Raw genomic sequence first — 19,517 nt, 5'->3', positions numbered from 1 at the left:
TATATTTCTTTGATGTTAAATTGTTTTCCAGCCCACCAATCGGGGTCTTTGTCTTATATTGTATTATATAAATAGAAGCAAGAGAATTCAATTCCTTTTGTTTACAATATACTATTTGCCTTGTTTGTACATCACTTTGGACAAAAGTGTCTGCTAAATATGTAAATGAATGTAATATTTGAAAAGTATTCCTTAAATTAAGGTTTTAAATTAGGATTGAATAGCATAAAAATACGACTATTTTTTTTCCAGGATCATAGTTTATAGTCATTGTGAGTGTTTGTGTGTGGTCATTTTTTCACTCTTTAATGTTGCTCTGTCATCACAGCACCCAAGAACAAAGAAACACTAAGTGAGAACTCACACCAGTGACCACGTTTGGAGGAAGAGTGAAGTTATGGGGGCAGAATGAAGAGTATGTGGGCTAAGAATCACCGCATAATCTCTTCTCTAAAAGAAACAAAGAAGAGATGCTTCATTAATGTAAGTTAAAGCGTCCGGTATCATAACTGCTAGTGGTGTCCAGATCACTCTTCTATGGGTCTAAATACTGAGACCTTATAACCATATATATACTGCATGATGAAAGTAACCAAGTGGGAATTCAAACACTTACAGACAATGCAAGCTGTGTTGTTCTTATTATCCATAGTGGGGCACCTAGTTATCATCATTATTAAAATGAATCTGAGGGATGTAATGTTCTCCCATTTTCCACTATGTTTATGTGCAGGATCGCACTGTTAACAGTGCCTGCCAAGTCTGGGTAATGAGTCTGTGGTTGCTGTGTGAGAGGAGTCAACTTCCTCTTACCGCTTCCTGATTCCCTCACAGCCCTCCTGCCTTCCTGTGAAGGGTGGCAAGATTGTGGGAGCTCAGTGTTTTGGGAACAGCGATCCTTCTCCCTGCTGCCTGCTGCCTGTTGGACTGCACAGGAAGGCTGAAGATCTGGTAAGAATGGGGGGAATTGGAAACGTTTTCACTGGAGAGCAACCAACAAGCCATCTGCAGCTGTTCATATTAAAGTTTATAGGATATACTTAGTGCTGGCACCCAGAATCTCAGAGAGAACACTGAATACCCTAATGTTTCTTGAAAGATCAGGGCCTTGGCATGTTAATAGCCCAGGAACACACACTTTGCCTGTTATGAGCGGCATTCCCGTCTCACAAGCTATTATGCATGTTTAATAAGTTTAATAAGTGCTCATAAATAGTGTTCTAAGGAAACAAAGAGAACATGTTTGTTTTTTCTGGTGAAAGCAATGAGAAGCCAAAATGTTCTCAAAACTGCTTAATTCACCTTTGCTGTTTGAAAACTAGATTTTTCACCAAATATGATATTAATAATTAATCTGAACCCAAAACCTGCTATTTTCAAACTACTCTCCATAGTAAACATTATTACAATAGGAAATTATAAACGGAGACACTTTACATGCTGATTGTAAATGGAAGAGCTATAGCCGATAGACCGTATCTTGCTTTGCCTGGTTTAGGAGCTGAGATCACCGGAGTTTTTTAGAATATTACAAATCTCTCATTATAAAGGCAGCAAAAATGAGAACTGATGTTTGTTTCTCTTAACTTTTATACGAATGTAGCTTATTTTAATATCCAATATAATGCACAAATGCTTGCATTTTGAAAGAAATACAGGAATGAAGTTGAGAGGAAGATAGACAATTAGATTTACTTAATTGGAGATTTTATAATGGTATCAGTCCAAAATCTCAGCCAAAAACACATGCCTCAGTAGTGAAACTGGATTTGAATAGGAAGGAATTATGTTTTCACTATCAGCACCATCTCCAAACTGTCATATATGACATCCTGAAAACAGGCTGGAGATTTTTATAGATTTGCGACATGCGATTTACTGCCTGTCAGTTCGTGAGAATATGTAATTGCTTTCTGTTGTCATTTGCAGTCAATTTTTATGGAAATCTGTGGCGTTGTTCTTGATCAGAGTAAACTTTCTCTTTTTGCCATGACTAACATCAACCAGCAGTTACAGTTCTCCTATGGAAAATATGAAATGAAAATGAATTGTTCTTCTTAAAAAACTTTTGACTTTTGAAAACTATTGTGAAAATATGTTCCCTTTAAAGGAAAAGTGTTGGCATGGGGACAAATGATGCAAACTCAGTATGTTTCAATGACTAATGTACAGCAGTATACTGTATAATATGTATATATTATATTTGCATATATCTTCAATCCAGCCTGCCTTGTTTTGTACCATCTACTAACTACCGCTGTACCCTCTGTCTGTCACTTGTTGTCTGTCTTGTCTTGCACCTTGGTCCTGAGGGAACATTATGTATCACTCTATACATGAATATAGATGGATGACAATAAGGCCCACTTGGCTTGATTTGACTTGAAAAGCAACCAGATACATCAGAGCTCATATGCGACATTGACTCAAATGGGTTTTGAAGTATTATGCAAGCACAGCACAGCTGACTCTTCAAGTCTTGGATGGATGCAGGTAGAACCTGCTCTGACATGCCACCAACCCAGAGCTATACAATAACAGCCAAGACCAAATAAAATACTATAGAAGACATCTGTTTAATGAACAAATACCAATGCAAAGCATATGCGTTTCATATTTCATGACTTAGACAGTGTGACTTGGCACTTAGCCATCTCTCCGATTTGACTCTCCCTGCCGGCCCCTGGAGGTTGGGCTCCCCCTCTGAGTCTGGTCCCTCCCAAGGTTTCTTCCTTCTAGGGAGTTTTTCCTTGTCACTGTCGCCTATGGCTTACTCACTGGGGGCGTTGGGCAGAGATGCTGTAAAGCGCTTTGAGACGATGTAATGTTGTGAAAACGTATTATACAAAAAAAAATTCTTTGTTGTTTGTATGCGATTCAGCTTTAACTTATATGCAGGGATTCACATAACTGGTACACAAGTACGCATCCACCTTTAAAAGTGATACATGTGGAAATCGATTATCGTGCATTTAACCTCTTGTCAGGGTCAGCTCCTGTTGTCCCACTCTGTGTCCTTTCCCCGTTTGGCCAGCAGGCGTCGCTGGTCATCCCGTCCCTCCTGTTGTGAGTCTTTGTGTTTTCCCCTGCTCCCTGTCAGCGGTATGGCTCAATTTGTCGAGCATGTGGTTGCCTGTGAACCCCTCTGGCTTGTGTTTGAATCCTGCCTTCTCTGTTTCTGTATTTTGTTCCCTAGTGTTTCATTTATATGGCTTTTCTTGTTCCTATGTCTTGTGATTTGTATTTGGTTTCATGTTTTGTGCCCGTGTTTGTGTTTTTTCCTATCTGTTATTCCCCTAGTGTAGATTCTGTTTCTTAGTTTCTTTGTTAGTTTGAGTTCCCTGAGATTAATTATTAGTTTCAGCTGTTGTCTGTTCTTGTGCCTGCCCTTTTGTGTTTACCTGATTGCTTGTTGCCCTGCCCCCTCCCGGATTGGTTAGTTTTCTGTGTCTCACTCCTGTTATGTCGTTACTCGGTTTAGTTTTTGTATTTAAGTTCCTGATCTGGTCTGTTCTTCCTGGAGTCATTGATGTTTGTTGGATGTCAGTTAGGTTTGAATGTGCTGTTTTTTTGTAACCTGCCTGCCCCTTATTTTGTAATTAGTCTGTTTATCCCCGTTTACTTTTGACCCGTTGTGGTCCTTTTATTTTGTAGCATTTCTTGTGCTTTTTCTGTTCACTAATAAATCCCTGTTTGTCCTCTGAGCCACCACTGGGTCGTCCACATTCTCTTCCCCGCCTGCACAATGCCACGCCCTCGTGCCAAACCCGGATGTGTGACACCTCTATACCGCAAATGAAGTACGAATCAGCATAGAGGTTAAAATGCACAGTAATTTCTTGTCGTATTGGTGTAAATGCACATAAAATACGGGCGCATTCACACTGATACAACAATTGATTGCTGCACATATAACTTTTAAAGGTGCATACCAATTATTTCAATCCCTGTCTATATGATGCTTTCCGAACATTGAATACATGTTTATTTATTACGCCACATAAAAGCGATTTAGAGGTTACTATACCAAGTGTTTTAAAGAGAGAAGGTCGTTTTACACATATAATTATAAAGTAAATATCCAGGTATTGCTGGAAGTCATCATTACATTTTTTGTTTATATAAAAAGAAGAACAGGAAAGGGGAAATATCTAGCTGTTAATAAACATTTTGAACAGGACGTCTTGAGTAGTAATTACAGAGCTGTGGATACTTTATCCACAGAGGAATGGCCAATGGAAGGATGGCCAAAGACCTCAAATATTAAAATCAATTACGAAGGAATTAAACCACCATCTACAGGCTTTTGACTCCTGTGCCTTCTCTGGAAGGCCAGTGAAGTCATCTGGACTGTCAGAAACTCTTACATTTGATGTTACCTCATTGTTAGCTCATGGTTATTTGAGAACACAGACCTCAAAACCAAAATACCAATAAATGGTACTGAAAAACAATGTTTCTACTCCTTAACATGTGGTTATAATTTTAATAAAATGAATGTCTGGATGATTAATGGCTGATTCTGTGTCAGAGCGGGAGAAAGCATGTGCTTCAGTCACAGTTTATAACATGGTTTCCTCTGGTTGGGGCTGGTGTCACACTTAATGTTGCAGTCACTGAAAACCTGACTTAGCCTCAGTCATGCTCTAATCAACTAGATGTATATGAAGAAGCTTCATTCAAGTGTCTTGCATTATCTCTGTTTAATGTAAATGACATATTTTCATGGTTTGATTTTCTCTGTGGACAAAAAGCATGCTGGAACCATTCAGTCCATCATCAAGTCCATCATTCAGTCCATCATTTTTATTACGGCTGGTTTTTTTCATCTAGTTGTAAAGCAACTTAATGTATAATTCATTTAAATATCCCAGAATATGTCCAGTTTTAAACTTTTTGACCTAAGTCCTAAATGACAAATAATGGATTACAAGATAGCATTAGACAGACAAATGATTCAATTTAATGACAATCAGTCTTTTAATTTAATTAGCACTCACTTGTCAATCAATAAAGAATAAATGACTAAGCGAGATGCTGGCACGGGTCCTTACTCTTGCTTTTACCGTCTAACCCTCGTAATCCTCAGAGGAGTGATGGAGTTACAGTGTGAGGTGCGTCGCCAGTGCTGGGGTATTGACCAGAAAGCCGTTCCAGTGGATATTTAAAACCAAGCTTAAAACGTTTTTATTCCATGTCTTTGATTAGTGCTGCTAATCAATGTTGATGTTTTTTCTTTTATTTTTATTGTCTTTAATTTGTTTTTATATGCTCTTATTTTAATTGTTTTTAGTTGTAGTTTTTTAATTTTATATTTAATGATTGTTTTTATTTGATCTTTTGTGTCAAGCTCTTTGACTGACCTCTGTGTTTTAAATTGTGCTATATAACTAAACTTGCCTTACCTTGAACAAATCATTTTACCTTTTTGAACTGTCAACAAAGGGTATCAGGTGATAATGATGAAGATTAACTGAGTCTTAAAAAGAACACATGCACGTCTGGGGCTCCAGTTAACTTCTTTAAAGGTACATAAATCTATAGCGCTTTTTACTGTTTTTGCAAAGCGAGGGTGGGGGGAGGTTGGGTTACACTGGTGTACCTGCAGTCACGTCTATAAATATCTTCATCAGGCCTCAAAGAGAGCATGTAATGATGTAGCAGCAAGTCACCTTGCCTGAGATCTTGATCAAAAGGCATCCCAGCATGCTCCACATCAGCCAGTGGCTGCACCTTTCCGCTGCCCACCCCTGGGACCAGACAGAGCTGGGCTCTGGCAGCCTTTTTTATTGCAGGTACCAAAGCAAAACCAATTGAATGATGATCATTATGGGGACATTGTTGCTACAGCCAATATTTACTGCCTAAGGTATCTTGTAATATGTTTAAAAAGCTTCTTAGTCTCAGAACTACACACATTTTCAAATGTATTTTGAAAAAATGTATTAGTGTTTTTGCCTGCTCTGTTACGTATTTCTTTTTCGCTTTATCTAGTATGTGACATATCTTAGCAGTGTTGTTAAGTATATTTAATTTTGACTTAATGGCCCTTTAAATTTCAAGTAATACATTTTTAGTTTTCCTTTCACCCCAACAACCATGTACAGGTGGGTTTGGAAAAATGGATGGATGGATGGACAGATGGATGAACAGATGGATGGATATGGATGGATGAAAGGATAAATTTCTCTTTAAACTGACATCTGCTTAGAAGGTGTGAAACTGTTGCCTTTCAGCTAGTTGCTGTCAGAGTTTAGACTGAGAGTTCACACCTCTGGAGAAAACCCCCCTTTGCTGTTTCAGTACTGATAGTCAAGATCTTGATTAGATCAATTCATAATGAACTTTGTACTTTCGAAAATACAAATGTTGCCCCCAAAGAAAGAATGGGTGGGGGGTGGCTGCCGAAAGAACATTCACTGAGAATCGCTCTTAGTGTTGTGTTTATGTGGGCTCATTGTTTACTATGGGTCTCCTGCTGATCACGTGGTTGGTCCTACTTTACAACAAGCTGCCAACAAGCTGAGTCTATTCAGAGCACTGGGATCCTCACGCAGCCTGAAGGTAGATTAACAACAGAGCGCGGTGCTGTCACATCATGTTTAACATTTGGGGTTTCATTTCTGAATTAAAGCTTTTAGTATCATCCAATAATTACACAAACAAATTCCTTTGTCCTCTTGGGAGACAATATTGTGTAACAGACCGAACTTTTCTGGGACTCATGGCAGACAGCTGATACAAGTAAAATGAACAAAGCAACGAACCATGTTTTAAAATTGCCAAGATTAATCAATGATGTGTGCGTGTGTATTTTAATGATTAGTGCAATTGATTGTGTCTGCTCTCTTATATAACCAAGTCACCAAAATGCTGTGTTGACATCTGGAAATTAAGATGAAATCAAAGAAGTCAAATACAGCTGTCAAGTAGTATAACATCCCAATTTATTTGCATCGTCAATATGCATTCTGTGTCTTTAGTACAAATGTAATAAGGCAAGAAAAAAATATATCATTATTATTATTATCAATAATAATAATAATAATAATAATAATAATAATAATAATAATAATAAACAAAGGGGTTAAATGTAGGCGTAGGCATAAACTAACTGCCCGCCCCCGGGGCTGAACACTCAGCATGTTCAAATATCGACTTGGCAGTGAGTTGTAAGGAAAGCAGTTTCTTCAGCGGTCTCTTACAAAGGCTGCTGCTTGGTCCGAAATGGGGAAATAATGAGCAGACAGCTATAGCTTTTCCTTCTCTCTACCTAACGGCATCTGCAGCTCCATGAAATCCTGATTTCATCTGATTTAAACGGCTAAGAGTCCAGCATCTGCAGCCTGTTTTTTTTTCTTTCCTGGAGTACAGTAACTGCTTAGGGACAACGTGCACACTGACAAACAAGCACTTTTGTGGTAAGAATTGTCGAATTGATACATTTTCATCTTACAGTAGCTAATATTTTTTAGTTTTAGCAATTAACCACCCAGGTTTGGATAATGTTGTACTGTAGCAATCTAATCGTAATTCGAACCTGTGTTATTTTTAATCGCTCAACATATTGAGCTAAATATATTGTTTTAAGTGTATGTTTATACATAAAGTATACTTATTTGTAGAGAACCGGCTGAATTGCTCTATATATGAATCTTTTATCAACAAACAACGCGTGTTTTGTTTATTTATAAGGTTTATACCTGCAGTTTGTTTAAGTGATTAAATTCCGTTTCATAGCACTGCGTTACTTATGTTTCAGTGATGATGTTACGCTGTAGTTCATCGCTTTATAAGCTCTCCTAGCGTCGCTGTTTGATCGCTATAGGCGTTTCAGTGCATGCTACAGCACAGTGTGTACAGCATGCAGCCGCTCTCGCACTTGCCGTCCATAGGCATTTAGTTGCAGAAATAGTCCAGAATTAACTTCCACTTTCCGATAACTTTTCGTTGAGTTTCAATTTTACGTTTAATTTATTTTTATTTTTCACTACTGTAGCTATACCAAGCGATGCGTATTCGTCGTCCTCTGGTGTCTTATCGCACGTGGTTTGTGACTAAATACTTTGCTTAGCACGACACGGTGTTCAGACTTGCAAATACTCTTTCTAATTAAATGTAATCAAATTACTGCGACGCGTTGTTAGTTTTCATGGAGTGCGAGCAATAAAAATTGTGAATGACTTGTGCACGTCCCGTCCTTGAAACCTGATATTCAAAGAGAATGACAGCTTGGAGCATGAGGCGAAGAGTTTCCTGTCGGAATGAGCTGTTTTGTTTGTCTGCTTTGACAAAGGTCACCAAATGGCTGTCTCTACCTATATCACCATATTATCCAAATGTGGAGTTTTTCCTGCACCCTCAATGGGCATATTTCTCTGCATTGCATTGCATCACAAATATCGACCAACTTTGAGACTCTTCATGATATGGCTATTTTTATTAGAAATTGTTAATAGGAATAATGATGTACTTTCAGATTGTGGCATCCTAAATCACAGCCTCAGAAAAAAAATGAATTAGTCATGGTGTAATTCTGCCTTGTAAAGACACATCTTAAGTGAGTTTATATTTGACACAGAGCTTTACTGTTTTAGACAGGTGATAAATTAAATGTTCAGTAGATTTGTCCTTGATGTACAAAGAGAAGGAGAATTTGATTAACCAGTCACTTGAGAAAGATGACATTGGCTGTGAGGGAATCTCAGAGAATTAGAGAGTGTGTTCTCCAACACATGTCCAATTCGTTCTTGTCTTACTGTTTCATTGTGAAATCACAACCATAATGCACTGATTACCTTTAAAGCAAAAATGGCAGCTTTCTCCTTTGAAAAGGACTCTGCACTTTGGTGTCTTCCTTATCAATGGATTCATCAATTGATTGATCAAATTTTAATCCTAAAGAGATTAGGGTTAGGGTTAAGACCAGCCTTTGGCTGACTGGTTTTAATGGTTTTAATGTTTCAGTCTTCGTTCTGATCTTTATTTAAAGGGTTCTGTCTGGTTTTTACACAGATGGATCGTCTGTTAAGACAATATCAGAACAAGTTGCTGCTGTGGGACTTTCTGCAGGATTTATTTTTAATTTAAATCTGATCGCTTGTTTCCAAAATATATTTCTGATAGTCTAAAAGCAGTCAAGATAGAAACAAAAACTCGACAAGTAACTCCTAAACCCTATTACATGAATTTTAAGGGCATGAATTAATTTTGTTTTCTGATGCATTTTACCTGAAGTTGCAGCAGCAGAAATTCCTGTATAACAAACGTCTCACTGGAAGCTGAGGCCCAGTGGGGAGCTTCAGCCGGCGCAGGCCAGAGGGGCCTTGTTCTCTACAAGCCCCCACAGGACACCCCACATCAGACACTTCTTCTCAGGCAGCATATTTAATTATTATTGAGGAAAAAAAAAACTTCTGTTTCATTTCCAGTCTTTATGTGTCTTTAACCTTTTACAGCAAATAGTTGAGCTTTGGGTTGATATCAGTGGCTTGTAATGGCTCCTGACCTGCCTGCTGGCCATCTGTTGCTGTTCCTAGCTGCAGTATTGCAGACCTGTCAGTAATGTTCGCCCACCTTTGACAGAAGAAGGCTACCATTAGTGGTTTGCCTCTACTGAAATGCAATAAAAGTGTCAATCACAGATGGTCCCAGTTTATACTCTCCACACTGTGTCTGACTGGCTATGAAGCTGAGGTTTCTCAAGAGACCCCACACCCAAAAATCAAGACTGGGAGCGATGGCTATGTTCTAAGAAGCAAATTAGATGCACTTTATTAATTTGTGGCTCTCGTGTTTATTTCAGCTTTTGGCTGCACAACATTTGTGATTGAGCCAGTAGACAAGCCCCATGTGCTGGCTGGCCCTGAAAGGAAGGAGGAAATAGTGAAATGCTGTGGTTCCCAACATACCCTCGTCCTTCAGCTGTTCATCGGGGGAGACATTCCTTCCCACTGCACTCAGTGAGAATCGCAGCAAAACCAGTTGAAAGATGCGAGACAATGCGGAGGATTCAGTGGGGCTGCCTTGCTGTCGGTCATGTGACCATCCACTGATATGGCAGTTAATGTGTTGTTCATAGCAGCCTGTTTGATCCACACTGCAGATTTCACAGCCCTAAGCAGCTTTGGTTATTCATTTCACCCAGCACCTCCTACATCACGACCCCTGGCATTCCTCAGCGTCAGTGTGTATCGTTATCTTCGGTAAGCGGGAAATGGTTCCTGCTCATTACTCAACTCCTTACATGCAGAATTACTTTCATACAGGCCAGGATACAGATAATTCACCAGAAGATGGATTATTATTTACCCGAACAAGGATGTGGTACAGCAATGTTGCTAAAGGTCTTCTCACTGTTATTGCAGTGTTGTCATTAGTTTCCCTGTTCCATTCAGCAGTGCAGTGAATAGTACCCTACATATACCCAAAGGAGGGGTGGCATGGTGGTGTAGTAGTTAGCACTGTTGCGTCACACCTCTGGGTCCCAGGTTTGAGTCTCCACCTGGGTCACATGTATACGGAGTTTGCATGTTCTCCCCATGTCGTCGTGGGGTTTCCTCCGGGTACTCCGGTTTTCCCCCACGGTCCAAAGACATGCTGAGGCTAATTGGACTTGCTAAATTGCCCGTAGGTGTGCATGTGTGAGTGACTGGTGTGTGATTGTGCCCTGTGATGGGCTGGCCCCCCATCCTGGGTTGTTCCCTGCCTCGTGCCCATTGCTTCCGGGATAGGCTCCGGACCCCCCTTGACCCATTAGGATAAGGGGTTTGGGAAATGGATGGATGGATGGATATAGCTAAAGGGGCAGGCACCAGCAGCTCCCCAAAGACCTCTGGGCCGTATCGTTCAGACCTGCCCAATCAGCTGATTTTCCTGTTTGTCTTGTCCAATTATAAGGAAGCAGAGAGATGGCCATTACTTCAGGGTTAGTTTTTCTTCACGCTTCTGTTATTTTACTTTTGGGTTAATGCTTTGGCAGTCAGTAGGATATCAGGAAAGTCCCTTTGAGGGAAGCCTCAGTCCTGCTCAGTGTGAAATGAAGTCCATTCCTCTCTTCATTCAGGCACATGCTTCAGCAGATACTTTTTGCAGTTGTATTTCTTTGCTTTATTTCTCTCTCTGCTGCAATAATAAGGCCCGCCTCTTTCCATTACAACATGCTCTTGTCCTCTTCTGCAAATTTAAGATATTTTTGAACTTCATCCCTCCCTGGCATCTTGAATGTCATGTGTGGACTGAACTTAGTATGTTTGGTGCAGTGTTTCTCAACCTGGTCCTTATGGACCCCCTAGATAGTCCACGTTTTTGCTGGCAGGGAGCAAAAATGTGGACTGTCTGGCAGGAAGCTTGGGAGGAAGCAAAACCGTGGACCATCTGGGGGCCCCTGAAGACCAAGTTGAGAAACTCTGGTTTAGTACATTGAGACCAATAGTTTTGACCAGGGGTCACATGAAATCCCTCAGTCAGGTTGTGGTTTTCCTGTCTTCATCGACTCAGATTATCCTAATTGAGCTGTATGCCAGGTGTTATTGCACAGATGTCTAGTATAATGGACAATTTATAAATGCATGTCAGCCTGTTTGCTTGTCTAAGGGTACAACAGCAGTATCTTTCCTGCTGGACCTACAGAAACCCTTTAGCTGTTTTTCACTATGTGCAGATCAGACGTATTCCCCTTTGAAAACCATAGCTTAGCCAGAGAGGTTAATGACAGAACTGAGCTACATTTAGCAAATCCCATATCAACATCATTACTCCATTTAGTTCTCTCTGTCTGCACATTTAATTAGGGTCGCAATGATCCAGAAAATCATAGAGGATTAGGATCTGCCCAAGGACAGTGCATGGCTACGTGTGTCCTGCTGTGTGAGTGCTGGAGCTGGAGAGCTTTGAACCGTTGGTGGAAATTTGCACAGGGAGAAAAGCTTGTAGACCAATCATCAGTCCTGCAGCTTTAAAGGTGTGAAAAAACAGCAGCAGTTGCTCACTGAAGACCCTGAATTCATCATCATCATCCTTGCAGAATACAAGACAATATTCAGACTTAAACTCATCAGAATCGACGCACACATAAGGGGAATGTTTTAGACATGGAGATCTTTCTGTTTTTGAACACTGTTTCTCCATCATTTGTTGGAATCAGAAATATAAGAATTTAATTTCTAGTATCTGGGAACAGTTAGACTTACTTTTGTCTTTGGTAAATAGTTTTCTTTTATTTTTATTTGCCCCAGAAGCTGAGATATTTGTAAGCTGAGAGGCAGGTCAAGTAGGAGACCCTGTATGCAGCCAGTAATAATCACAGATTATTTCTATAATGATTTTATGGTAAATGTTGCACGCTGTAAATGGGTCAATGCATCTTATTGTCAACAGTATTTCCAGTGTGTAAATAAGATGCACTCCCACATATTTAAATAACATGCAAAATAACATGCAAATAAAATATAAATATTTATTACCCTAGCATCTTTTAGCATTTGCCCAGGAAAACAATCAGACCTTATTGGATTTCTTAGTCATTTTCCATTGCTGCTGGTCCAATTGACAGATCTCTGGAAGTTTAATTCTAGTGGCCATTCCTGCATATTCCCCCACCTTGTATTCGCCTCAGCCCGTTTTAGGTTATTTCAATAATCTGCGCCAGGGCTAGTCATTTTTCTCTGCCTCTCCTACAAGTTAATTTTTAAAGGAGAATTGTTGGCTGAAACTAGCTTCCTTCCCATCATAACATCAGATTTCTGTTGATGGACCCATCATGCCCTTAATAAGATTTGCTGAGGTACTGAACTTCCCAGTGGATTGTTTGATGGATGTCTCTCAACCTAGAATCGGAGCAGGCAGCATGGATTTGCAATGAGGAAGATTTATGAATTCATTTAAGCATGGCAACAATGCTAGTGAGCTTTATGCATTAAATATTTTACCATCTCATCTCATTGTTCTCAAAGCCACAAGACTTGGGCATTTATCTACTGTTGATTAATCACGGGAGCAAACGGAGGTGTGCATTGAAGAATGCCTGCAGCTTTCCACATATTCCTGGGGGCTTGCATAGGGTGCTTTTCACTTGTAAACAGTCTGGTGGTTTTGTGCTGGGTTTTGTTTTCAGTTGGCATAAGTCTGCTGGTGTGCCTCAGTGGGTTAGGTCTGCGATCAGAAGGGCGCCGGTTGGAATCCCGTTCTTGGCAAAATAGTCATATCTCCGTTGGGCCCTTGAGGGAGGCCCCTAACTCACCAAAATGCTCCAGGGTGCTGGATTAATGGCTGGCCCTGTGCTTAGTCACCAGATTTCACTCTCATGTTTGTGTGTATGTCTCACTGGACAGCAAGGTGGGATGTGTGAAAAGTAGCATTACAAAGTACTTGTGCAAATGCCAAACAAAGCATTCTGCAGAAGTGCCTCTGTAGGCAGTATCAGCTTAGATTTGTCAGTAGTCTGGAAGGGATGAGCACCTGACAAATAGCCAAATTTTAATGCTTTCTGAGAGGTTTACGTAATATTGTGAAGAGTTTATTCTGGCTTTGTGGGTCACTACGCTAACTGTGGCATTTTGTTCTGTGAAAAGGTTTACCACCCCCACCCTCATGACTGCCAGTGATGCATCCTCCAAGTGTTGAGACCATCCTCTTTCTGCATGGCTTCTTCTAAGGGCTCAGTTTTTCTCGCCTCTTGAATCTCCTTGTGTTAGCAAAGCAGCGATGGTGTAGGGGCCACTGGTTGCTGCCAGGTGATGATTTATGTTGTGCAGTCACAGACCTGCCTGGTGTCAAATGTTATCTGAGAAGGCATAAAGCTGCCCGACTGGGTAGCTGGTCCAAGAATGCATCCTATTGTGAAAGGCACCACACAGATCTTCGCAGCCCCTGGGCATGGGAGCAGATTTCCATATAACTGAAGGGGAGCATGAAGAACAGCCCGACTGTAGAAGGAAGAGCTACTCTGCCAAGAGCCCAGAATGGTTTTCAGCGGTGAAATGGAGATGAACAGAGGCTGGAGTGTGACCTCCTTGGCTTTTGGCACTGTGTGATAGCAGGTGAAGGAAAACACGCAGTCAGCCGTCCTGTTTATGCATGTGAGGGTCCCCAGTGTTATTTAACCATTAGCCTGGGAAACAAAAACTGCTTCAAATCAGCTTGATGCTGTAATGAAATTGATCTTATTTCCATTAATTATGTCAAAAGTTTTCAGAGGGGCACCTCATTTAGTGCCAGCATTGCCTGTGATGAACAAAGACTTCCTGCACAGCTGGGGGCTGTGGATTGAGAGGATAAACATGGTGCTAGATGAGAGAATCAATAAAGAAAGCCAAGGTTTGGGGCGCTGCTGGTAGGCTTTATTCCTAGAGTTTAGCCAGCAGAAGAGCTGCCAGAAAGCATGCTGCTTTGTGCGAACAGTAAACAGCCACCCTTATAAAACCTCTGCCAAGCTCTGGAGAAGCTGGGTCCTCCTGCTGCTGTTGTTCTAGACTTATAAATCTCACACAGGCGCTTGAGCTTGCAGGCTCAGGTGTAACAAAAACTTGCTAGTCACATTTAATTGATTTTTCTGTGGCAGCTCTAGTGCACCTAGTCACCTAGATTTTGTAATGTGATGTTGTAGCAGGAATGTCTAGCTGAGTACTTTATCAGCTGAGGTAACTAACAGGAAGATTAAACAAATGTACATGAATCAGGTCAATGTGCTATAATCAAGTACTATTAATCGATCCTCAAAACAGGCTTTTCACAAACAGGTAGTAATCAAGATAAAGGTAAAATGTAAATATAATAATTGGAGCATCAGGGTGTAAGTGTGTAAAGATGAATGAGAAATGACCGCGCTTGAGGGTGCCTAAGAAGGAACAGTGATTCAAAAACCACATTGGTACCACCCCCCTTCCCCCCACAACAGACACACACCAAACCTTTACCTTTGCATATAAACATCTTTGTAAACATGCCTGCCCCAGTTTCTTCATCTTTGAGATTTGCTTTAGAAATTATGTTAGAGCTAGACCCCCCCCCCCCCCCAAGCTGTCATGGGACTGAATACAGTTTTAGCTTCAGGGTACAGAGCTTTGGTATCAATTACAGATAAATGACATAGTACCCAGTTCTCTCTCTCTCTATCTCTCTCTTAATCTTAATTTTAAAACTAAAGTAAGGCATTTAACAGTCACAAATGAGGAAAGGAGGAACACAGTGGCTTTATTAGAAAGAAATATAAGCATTTTATTTGCATTCATTCAAACAGTGTTTGTTCGATTTTGCTTCAACAGTATAAAAAGGCCTTTACACACTTGAGTGAAAGGCTCTGCTTTAATGTGCCTGAATGCTGCACTAATGTCATAGACAATGCCGCTTACATACCATCCCTTTTCCCCCTTAAATAGAGGTATGCTTCCCTTTATTAATGCCGCATTCTGTCCATTACATGATATTTCATCATTCGTCCATGATTAATAACCATATTGAGTCATATGTATCTGCTGTTATATATTTATTTTGGTAACTGGGAATAGAAATGATTCCTCGGTCTTGTTTTTTTTTATCCCCAAATTTTCTTGATCTCACTTGTGTCTAATTCCGCTCTTTACAGTATCTGACCTGCCAGAGCTGGAACAGTGGAGCTCAGCCACTGCCTAGCAAGAAACCCTTATATTGTTCCTTGAATGGTTGTATTTCATTTTAATTGACAACTCAACAGTGAAGGTTTTAAACATGCCTCGCTGCACAAACTCTCTGGAGTAGAGTCATGCGACGCTATACAGTTGTCAAGAGTATGATGAGAGAATGTTTGTGCCGTGTTAAATTTTCCTCTTTGGAAAACTGAATTTTACTTAATATTGTAATAAGAAAATATGTACAGAAGTGTTATCAATCCGCTGTTTTGCGTAACAGTGATTTCAGGCATTTCAAATGCTCAGTCCAAAATGAAAGTTATTTAATGCTTGCAGTTTATAGCCCATAATATTTCTATATTTCAGTAATGAACATCATAACGTCACAATTAAAAATCTAGTCAAGATGAGGCAATTTTTGTAAATATATCTGGCTTTTATGCGTTTTTAATTAACAGTGTTTATTTCTGTTATTAGCTGGTGACATTTAGATACTATATTATGACATTAACACTATAGCAACTTGTCATTTTAAGGAGCTTAATCCCCTGTGCCTCGTTTTTTCACTGTGTTGCCATTTCACCCTCTTACACCTGACTCAATATTCTGATTTCAGGAAAAAAAAACATTTAAACCCAGCCTAGTTCAGCTTTGATACAGTCTTGGGGAAAATTCCGCCACCGAACTGAGCCAAACATATACAGTATGTCCTCTGAGAGAGTTTGGTGCTGCGGAAAAAAATCTATGCGTCCTTTTAAACAGTGTCTGCACTGGTGACTAACTTCAGCAAATATAGACTGAAGTAAAATATTCTCCATTGTATAGCCATGTATATATGTTGGGAACAACAGAATTCAAGATGCCAGGCCTGGCAAACCATGTGGAAAATGAATGGAAGGTTTGTTTTCGAGTTGTTTGTTCCAGTCAGTCTTTAACATAAAAATACTGTTATTTGTCATAATAACTTTTGAGCTTTTATGTCATCAATTAATAGCTGGCTTCCTTACAGCTGCAGTTAATTAATGGATACATTTTTATTTTGTGTTCCTGAAGGGCGTTCAGCCTGAATCACTTGAATGTTGCTTATACGGGCTTGCAGTTCATTTTGTGCTCTTCCGCAGTAGTGCAGTTAAATGGCCGTGACATACATCAGACAGGCTTTCCCGTGGCTTGATAGCAGTGATTTCTCACGACGACATGACTTAGAATGGCTTGTAAACTCCAACTCCATTATACTCAAGATAGCACCAGCCTGTGAATATCTGTGTTCTCAATCCAGCTGCTCTTAGGCTAAGAAAATGCCATTTAAACACTTACCTTTACTGGTGTTACTCCAGTCTCCTTTTAGTTGATGCTAGGTTTGAGATAGTCTTCATGGCTTGGGTTTAAGATTGCATCATGGGTTTCTTATGATTAAATCAGGCATTCCGTTTTATCATTTCTGACGCTCCCCATCTAGCCGTTATAAGATAATTCCCCTGAGAAGAATTAATCGTCAAGCCAGAAGCCTGTTAGCATTCGTAACACAGCATGTTGTCCTTAAGTCTGCCTGTGGGAGCACAGCAGAAACGCATGATAATCCAGAATGAACAGGACACAGTGTTCACTCTCACCCTCGCTTCTGTAATATTTAGACGTTTGTTTCTGAATAATGTTTCGGTCTTAACATTTCCATCAGTACATCATGGACTCAATCGTGCACATAATGCGTAAGAGCTGTGCCTTCTGAAAAATGCGTTCAGTCACTAATGTCAGTATAGTCCAGATCAATATATTCATTCTTGGTTTTTTCAGTTTAGACCCCAACCTTTTTGAATACACCAGTGGCCAAAATTGCGGAAATACATCCAATTTTCCATTGCAGAACTTTATTAAGATGTTGCTCCAATAACTTAATTAAGCGTCCGTTTTATGAATTTACAAATATAACTAAATAAGTAACTGGAATTGAATATAGTTCTGCAATGTCTAAAAAACTGGAAGTGTTTCCACAATTTCGGCCACTAGTGTATCAGGGATTATTTATATTCCCACAATGTTTCGAAATACAGTTTGGCCAGAAGAATTGTTAGTGATGTGATGCATCCACAAAGGACCCATTCTTGTTTTATTTAGTGTTTTGTCCCAGAACATCCAATTTGATGTTTATCAGTTTTGAGCCAAAGGATCATGGGTTACCAAAAAAAAGGCATTTTTACATGGGGTCCTGAGGCTGTATGTTACAATAAACTTTAACGTGTGTCTAAAATTATGAAGTTAATGAAAAAGAATCTCAGTACTTGTAAAAGTTCTGATTAAAAGTAAGAATATAAGCTTACGGTCATTTGCTGAACAGTGTGATTTATTCAGCCTAGTGTGCAGTGTCATGTACTTACACACAAGAGTACAATGCAGAATATGTCATGTCCCATAGGAGGGGTTAATAATGGGGGGCGGCACCATGGCTCAGTGGGTAATTTTGTTGCCTTGTACCTCCCTGGGTAGGGGTTTGAATCCCATTCCTGCTCTGCCAGTGCTGCATGGCATGTGGGTAGATCACTCAGCTCAGGCTTATACTATCCAGCTGGTCAGAAGATGGACTGCTTCTCGGTAATTGTGGGTGTAGCTTCTCAAGGGGGTTTCTTTGGCCCAAACAAATGCACGCTGGCTATCACAGGTGTTTCTATCTTGCTTTTACTGTCATCCATATTATTCCTACTGTATGTCATCATGTAATTTGTATGAGTATATGCGGAATGTCTGTATTTTTGTTTGTTCATCATTATTTATTGCTATTCCTGTTTTTGGTCCCGTGGTCTACAGGAACTATATAAGAATTCCATTGTACACGAGACTACCCGTTTAAACTCGATGTGTGATAATCAGTCTTCTGTGAGTTTTTTCCTCTGAGTTTTGATGTCAGTTTTCTGTGAGTTTCAGCATCCTGGGTTAATAGCTGAGGTTGATCGATCTGGCTGCCATGTAACTCTTGCACAGATATAAATGCAGACCTGCCTGGTAGGGAGTCTGATGCTTTCTCCTCACACTTCTCTGTCTGGCTGGTGGAGCTGATGTTACCCTGTGCAGTTGAGTTTGGCAGATTTTATGTGAAATCTGATTGAACATTGATAGGACAAGTATATTTTCTCATAAACTTAAATGTAAAATACCATCCTAAAAAGCCTTTTTTATCATAAATGAACACAGGTTGTAAATAACTACATAGCCTAGGTCAAACCATTGATAGAGAACTGTTATGCTACAAATAATTATCCTTGTGCATGTGCCCAGTTGTGCAGATGAGGTTGCCATGGGTGAGGTGATACATACTGTATCTACCACATTACAATGGTCACCCTCCCTAAGAAGTGCAACCAGATTTTAATTTCTGTATTTATGAGTGTTGTAAACCCCAGCACAATGAGAAACAGAAATGGCATGGTGACAGAGAATTGGTTAGCGAACTTTGCTTTTCTTGGACCGTCAGACTGCAGTAGATGATTGTGCAAAATGGAAATGTGTTTTTCTGACTGGCTGCCAGTCAAATAAATGGCGATGAGGAATTGAAATTTGCTGAACATTTAGTTTGTAGTTTGGAGTCAGCCAGGTTTCGCACAGCCCTTTCCCCTCAGCTGCCTGACAGCTCATGGTGAGTGTGACCTGAAACCAGGAAGACTTTATATCCATCCATCCATTTTCCAAACCGCTTATCCTACTGGGTCGCAGGGGATCCGGAGCCTATCCCGGAAGCAATGGGCACAAGGCAGGGAACAACCCAGGATGGGGGGCCAGCCCATCACAGGGCACACTCACACACCATGCACTCCTACGGGCAATTTAGCAAGTCTAATTAGCCTCAGCATGTTTTTGGACTGTGGGGGGAAACCGGAGTACCTGGAGGAAACCCCACGACGACATGGGGAGAACATGCTA

At 40.3% G+C, this 19,517-nt stretch overlaps 1 protein-coding gene across 4 annotated transcripts in view; it reads left to right on the top strand.

The window, feature by feature from the left end:
- The first annotated feature begins 848 nt into the window (after positions 1-848).
- Positions 849-19,517, top strand: part of LOC125751498 (tetraspanin-18-like) — a 39,621-nt gene continuing 20,952 nt past the window's right edge. The window contains exons 1-2 of one of the 4 annotated variants that reach the window (XM_049030360.1): positions 7,160-7,421; positions 9,806-9,962. The gene's annotated coding sequence lies outside the window, so the exon portion shown is untranslated. Of the gene's footprint in view, positions 952-7,159; positions 7,422-9,805; positions 9,963-10,033; positions 10,206-19,517 lie in introns of those variants that run through there. The other 3 variants (XM_049030361.1, XM_049030359.1, XM_049030362.1) reach the window with 3 other exon arrangements.

The sequence above is a fragment of the Brienomyrus brachyistius genome, chromosome 11, assembly GCF_023856365.1.
Source record: "Brienomyrus brachyistius isolate T26 chromosome 11, BBRACH_0.4, whole genome shotgun sequence".
Taxonomy (NCBI): Eukaryota; Metazoa; Chordata; class Actinopteri; order Osteoglossiformes; family Mormyridae; genus Brienomyrus; species Brienomyrus brachyistius.
This window is presented reverse-complemented; position numbering and strand designations above follow the sequence as displayed.